Below are 6,875 nucleotides of genomic sequence, written 5' to 3'. Positions count from 1 at the left end.
GAGATTCCGGATTTTGCTGGCAATCCTGGAATCCAGATTCCCACAGTGGGGTTTACTGAAATAGACTATTTTAGTTTTTTTTTCAGTAACTCACTGGTGAATTTGATGGTGGAGCAGACGAATCTGTACGCCCAACAGTTCGTCGCTCAAAACCCAGGCTCAGTTTTGGCTAGACCCGGTGGCTGGACGCCGGTCAGTGCAGCCGAAATGAGGACATTTTGGGGCCTCGTGCTGCATATGGGTCTAGTCCAAAAACCCAGTGTCAGGCAATACTGGAGTGGGGACATACTCTACCAGACCCCACTGTACAGTATGGTCATGATACGTCACCGGTTTGAGGCCATCCGGAAATGTCTGCATTATTCCGATAATGCAGCATGTCCCCCCCGAAGTGATCCTGCCTATGACCGGCTGTATAAGATACGGCCGGTCATCGATCACTTTGGGGCCACATTTCAGCAGGCCTACGTACCTGGAAGGGAGGTCGCGGTTGATGAGTCTCTCGTTGCGTTCAAGGGGAGACTCAGTTTCCGCCAATACATTCCCACAAAGCGGGCGAGGTATGGCGTGAAGCTATACAAAATTTGTGAGAGTGCCTCAGGGTACACTTACAAATTTCGTGTGTACGAGGGGCGAGATTCCCGTATTGAACCCCCAGAATGTCCCCCCACTCTGGGTGTTAGCGGGAAACTCGTGTGGGACCTTATGTACCCACTGCTGGATAATGGTTACCACTTGTACGTGGATAACTTTTATACCAGCATTCCCTTGTTCAGGTCCCTTGCCGCCAGATCCACGTTCGCTTGTGGGACCGTGCGGAAAAATCAACGCGGCCTCCCTGCCTACCCCCTCCAGGTACCTATCCCCAGGGGTGAGACCCGTGCCCTTACCAGTGGAAACCTGTTGCTGGTCAGGTATAAGGACAAGAGGGATGTCCTTATGCTGTCCACAATCCACGGTAACGGCACCACCCCTGTCCCTGTGCGAGGTACCGCGGCAACGGTCCTCAAGCCCGATTGTATCGTCGACTACAATCGGTATATGGGAGGAGTTGATCTCTCTGATCAAGTCCTCACGCCATATAACGCCATGCGCAAAACCCGGGCATGGTACAAAAAAGTTGCGGTCTACTTGGTACAGGTTGCCATGTACAACTCTTTTGTACTATCCCGAAGCGCTGGCAGCACAGGGACATTCCTCCAGTTCTATGAGGCAGTCCTCAAAGACCTGATCTTTTCGGACCGGGAAAGAGCAGGCCGGAGTACCTCGGGAATTGGAGGCGCCCGGATCGTCCCTGGCCAACACTTTCCAGGTGTGGTCCCCCATACTGGAAAGAAGGGACGAACCCAAAAAAAGTGCAGAGTGTGTCACAAGAGGGGGATACGGAAGGACACCACTACTCAATGTGACACTTGCCCCGATCATCCGGGCCTCTGCATTATCAATTGCTTCAGGGAGTATCACACTTCCATGGAGTACTAAATTTTTATAATCCTCAACAGTCCACTAGAGAACATAAAACACTATGGCTCTCAGACTTTGGAGACACGGAAACAATTTTTCTTTCCCCAAAAAATATTAGTTTTAGAGCAGGCATCCTCAAACTGCGGCCCTCCAGATGTTGTAAAACTATAACTCCCAGCATGCCCAGACAACCTACAGCCATCAGCAGGGCATGGTGGGAATTGTAGTTTTACAATATCTGGAGGGCCGCAGTTTTAGGATGCCTGCTTAGTGTCTCCAAAGTCTGAGAGCCATACATATTGGGCATCGTCGCGTGCGTAAAAGTCGTCGCTATAAAAATAACTTTTGACCAAACGCCTCGGATGAACGGTGTTAAAAATATAAAATAAAAACTGTGCCAAAACACCAATTTTTGGGCAAAATTTCAATTTGAATCCATTTTGCCGGTAATAAAGCAAGGGTTAACAGCCAAACAAAACTAAATATTTATTGCCCCGATTCTGTAGTTTGCAGAAACACCCCATATGTGGTCGTAAATGGCTATATAGCCGCACGGCAGGGCATAGAACGAAGGGAACTCCATATGGTTTCTGGAAGGCAGATTTTGATGGACAGTTTTTTTTTTGACACCATGTCCCATTAGAAGCCCCCCCTGATGTAGCCTAGACTAGAAACTCCAAAAAAGTGACCCCATCTAAGAAACTACACCCCTCAAGGTATTCAAAAGTTACTTTACAAACTATGTTAACCCTTTAGGTGTTCCACAAAACCAAATAGTGAATGTAGAAACAATTTTAGAATTACATTTTTTTGTTACATTGCCTCAAAAAAGACTAATATAGAGCAACCAAAAATCAAATTTACCCCAAAAATAGTCCCAAAACAACAACCACCTTATCCCGTAGTTTCCTAGATGGGGTCACTTTTATGGAGTTTCTACTCTAGGGGTGCATCAGGGGGCTTGAAAGGGTACATGGTGTCAATAAACCAGTCCAGCAAAATCTGCCTTCCAAAAATGACGTTCCCCTTCTTCTATGTCCTGCCGTTTAGCCAAATAGTAGTTTACGACCACATATGGGGTGTTTTTGCAAACTACAGAATCAGGGCAACCCATTTTGAGTGTTGTTTGGCAGTTAACCCTTGTTTTACTCCTGGAAAAAATTGATTATATTGGAAAATTTTCCAAAAAATAGAAATTTCAAAATTGTTTCTCCATCTGCCATTAACTCTTGTGGAACACCTAAAGGGTTAACAAAGTTTGTAAACCCAGTTTTGAATACCTTGAGGGGTGTACTTTCTTAGATGGAGTCACTTTTTTGAAATTTCTATTCTAGGGGTGCAACAGGGGGCTTCAAATGGGACATGGTATAAACAAAACCAGTCCTACCAAATCTGCCTTCCAAAACCCATATGGTGTTCCCCTCCTTCTATGTGCTACCGTTCGGCCAAACAGTAGTTTACGACCACATATGGGGTGTTTTTGCAAACTACAGAATCAGGGCAACCCATTTTGAGTGTTGTTTGGCAGTTAACCCTTGTTTTACTCCTGGAAAAAATTGATTATATTGGAAAATTTTCCAAAAAATAGAAATTTCAAAATTGTTTCTCCATCTGCCATTAACTCTTGTGGAACACCTAAAGGGTTAACAAAGTTTGTAAACCCAGTTTTGAATACCTTGAGGGGTGTACTTTCTTAGATGGAGTCACTTTTTTGAAATTTCTATTCTAGGGGTGCAACAGGGGGCTTCAAATGGGACATGGTATAAACAAAACCAGTCCTGCCAAATCTGCCTTCCAAAACCCATATGGTGTTCCCCTCCTTCTATGTGCTACCGTTCGGCCAAACAGTAGTTTACGACCACATATGGGGTGTTTTTGCAAACTACAGAATCAGGGCAACCCATTTTGAGTGTTGTTTGGCAGTTAACCCTTGTTTTACTCCTGGAAAAAATTGATTATATTGGAAAATTTTCCAAAAAATAGAAATTTCAAAATTGTTTCTCCATCTGCCATTAACTCTTGTGGAACACCTAAAGGGTTAACAAAGTTTGTAAACCCAGTTTTGAATACCTTGAGGGGTGTACTTTCTTAGATGGAGTCACTTTTTTGAAATTTCTATTCTAGGGGTGCAACAGGGGGCTTCAAATGGGACATGGTATAAACAAAACCAGTCCTGCCAAATCTGCCTTCCAAAACCCATATGGTGTTCCCCTCCTTCTATGTGCTACCGTTCGGCCAAACAGTAGTTTACGACCACATATGGGGTGTTTTTGCAAACTACAGAATCAGGGCAACCCATTTTGAGTGTTGTTTGGCAGTTAACCCTTGTTTTACTCCTGGAAAAAATTGATTATATTGGAAAATTTTCCAAAAAATAGAAATTTCAAAATTGTTTCTCCATCTGCCATTAACTCTTGTGGAACACCTAAAGGGTTAACAAAGTTTGTAAACCCAGTTTTGAATACCTTGAGGGGTGTACTTTCTTAGATGGAGTCACTTTTTTGAAATTTCTATTCTAGGGGTGCAACAGGGGGCTTCAAATGGGACATGGTATAAACAAAACCAGTCCTGCCAAATCTGCCTTCCAAAACCCATATGGTGTTCCCCTCCTTCTATGTGCTACCGTTCGGCCAAACAGTAGTTTACGACCACATATGGGGTGTTTTTGCAAACTACAGAATCAGGGCAACCCATTTTGAGTGTTGTTTGGCAGTTAACCCTTGTTTTACTCCTGGAAAAAATTGATTATATTGGAAAATTTTCCAAAAAATAGAAATTTCAAAATTGTTTCTCCATCTGCCATTAACTCTTGTGGAACACCTAAAGGGTTAACAAAGTTTGTAAACCCAGTTTTGAATACCTTGAGGGGTGTACTTTCTTAGATGGAGTCACTTTTTTGAAATTTCTATTCTAGGGGTGCAACAGGGGGCTTCAAATGGGACATGGTATAAACAAAACCAGTCCTGCCAAATCTGCCTTCCAAAACCCATATGGTGTTCCCCTCCTTCTATGTGCTACCGTTCGGCCAAACAGTAGTTTACGACCACATATGGGGTGTTTTTGCAAACTACAGAATCAGGGCAACCCATTTTGAGTGTTGTTTGGCAGTTAACCCTTGTTTTACTCCTGGAAAAAATTGATTATATTGGAAAATTTTCCAAAAAATATAAATTTCAAAATTGTTTCTCCATCTGCCATTAACTCTTGTGGAACACCTAAAGGGTTAACAAAGTTTGAAAAAACAGTTTTGAATACCTTGAGGGGTGTAGTTTCTAGAATGGGGTCATTTTTGGGAGGTTTCTATTATCTAAGCCTCACAATATGACTTCAAACCTGAACTGGTCCATAAAAAGTGGGATTTTGAAGATTTCTGAAAATTTCAAAATTTGCTTCTAAACTTCTAAGCCTTGTAACATCCCCAAAAAATAAAATATCATTCCCAAAACAATTCAAGCATGAAGTAGACATATGGGGAATGTAAAGTCATCACAATTTTTGGGGGTATTACTATGTATTACAGAGGTAGAGAAACTGAAAATTTGAAATTTGCTAATTTTTCAAAATTTACGGTAAAAATTGTATTTTTTTATGCAAAAAAATTAACTTTTTTGACCCAATTTTAGCAGTGTCATGAAGTACAATATGTGACGAAAAAACAATCTCAGAACGGCCTGGGTAAGTCAAAGCGTTTTAAAGTTATGAGCACTTAAAGTGACACTGGTCAGATTTGCAAAAAATGGCCTGGTCCTTAAGGTGAAAATGAGCCTGGTCCTTAAGGTGAAAATGAGCCCGGTCCTTAAGGGGTTAAACACACAAACACGTGTGTGCAACTGACTGCTATTTATTCACAGTTGTGGGGGGTTAGCTCTTCTCCGGGGGTGATTCACACAAGTATCGTCGCCAGACACCAAGTTTCAGGTCCAAACATCGCTTTATTAGGCACCTAAAGTCACAGTTCACACCTTGTGAACACAAGCGGCTTTCTCAGCCAATGTCCCACAGCCTCCTGGCTGTATAGAGCACAGTACGCCCACTGTCTCCAGTCCAGTGTCTCAGCACACATGGGGAATAGTGGTCTCTCAGCCATCCTGGTTTGGACCACACAGAGCCTCCAGGCCTCTGTCCACAGGTAACACACTCCCCCCTTGCTGACACCCTGGGAGGTGCTTTGTGCCAGCCAGATTACTTCCAGCTGGTCTCGCCTGTGGTGGAATAGGGGTGTGGACCGAACTATCCACCCCTTCCTTGCCTCTAACCTGAGTGAGACCTGTCACCGTCTCACATATCTATCCCCTTTGTTCAAGCCCGTGAGGGTGAACACCTGCATAACCACGGGAGGCTGGTGAGAGGGCATCCACCTGGCCTGGACATGGGGAACAGCCACCCACCCTGCTCTTTGGCTGCTCCCAATAAGAACCGGCCCAGATTGGCTTTACAGCCACACTAAGTAACACGGTCTCAGCGAGCACTAGCTGCCACTGACACAGAAAATTACCGGTTCTTATTGCACCAAGGCCAGGAACCTCGGTGACACGTACCTTCCCTTTGTTCTGCCAGACCCACGCCAGCAGGGCTTGGTTTAATCACCAAAACCAACATCTTGCCTAACAGAAACTGCCTAACGGCCTCATGTACGCATCTCATGGCCAGATAATCTTTTTCTACTCTTTCCCGAGTGATAATGATGCGCTGTCATATTTTTTGATCTCTTTCTCTTTTTAGATCCTCTGGCTCCTGTACATGCGCCTCACGTCCTTTCTTGGACTGCTGCAACTCTTGACTGAACTGTTCCCAGTCATGGTCATGTCCCGACACTTTCTCCTTTGCTTTGAAGGGCTCCTTCAGCAGAGCATGCTTGCCCCAGCTCGCTTCTTTTACGTGCATCCGAGTCACTTTTTCCTTCTTTCCAGCAGTAGTTACGCCAGCTACTGAGGCAGTTTCAGAGACCTCTGCTTCTTTAGTGGCTTTTTCCACTTCGGCCGCAGCTCCCTTTGGCTTAACTTTGGACTCTGTAGCACCTGGGGACTTCACGTCAACCAACACATCGGCCTTAACTTTTTCAGCCTTTTTCTTCTCGAAGTCTCCAGTCTCTTTGACCGCCTTCTCATCCTTCTCGGACATGGCACCATACACTTGCCCTGTTAACCCCTCCCCCTCTTTCTCATCGAGGCAGGGTCCTCAGCAGACTTCTCGTCTTCTGTCATTTTCTCCAGAGGCTCACCCAGGACACTGTTCTCCTTTTGTGGAGGAGTCAGGAGATACAGCCCATCGTAATAGCCCATCGTAATAGCCCGGATCCAAAAACTGATCGTTCACCTCCTCGTACTTCTTCCCCAGCAGGCTGCTGGCTATTTGGAAGGCCTTGTATGCAGAGGGGACGTCTTCCAGGCCTGGGCTACACGCTACCACGG

Source organism: Bufo bufo, chromosome 2 (genome assembly GCF_905171765.1).
Source record: "Bufo bufo chromosome 2, aBufBuf1.1, whole genome shotgun sequence".
NCBI classification, from domain to species: domain Eukaryota; kingdom Metazoa; phylum Chordata; class Amphibia; order Anura; family Bufonidae; genus Bufo; species Bufo bufo.
Note: the sequence above shows the minus strand (reverse complement) of the source record.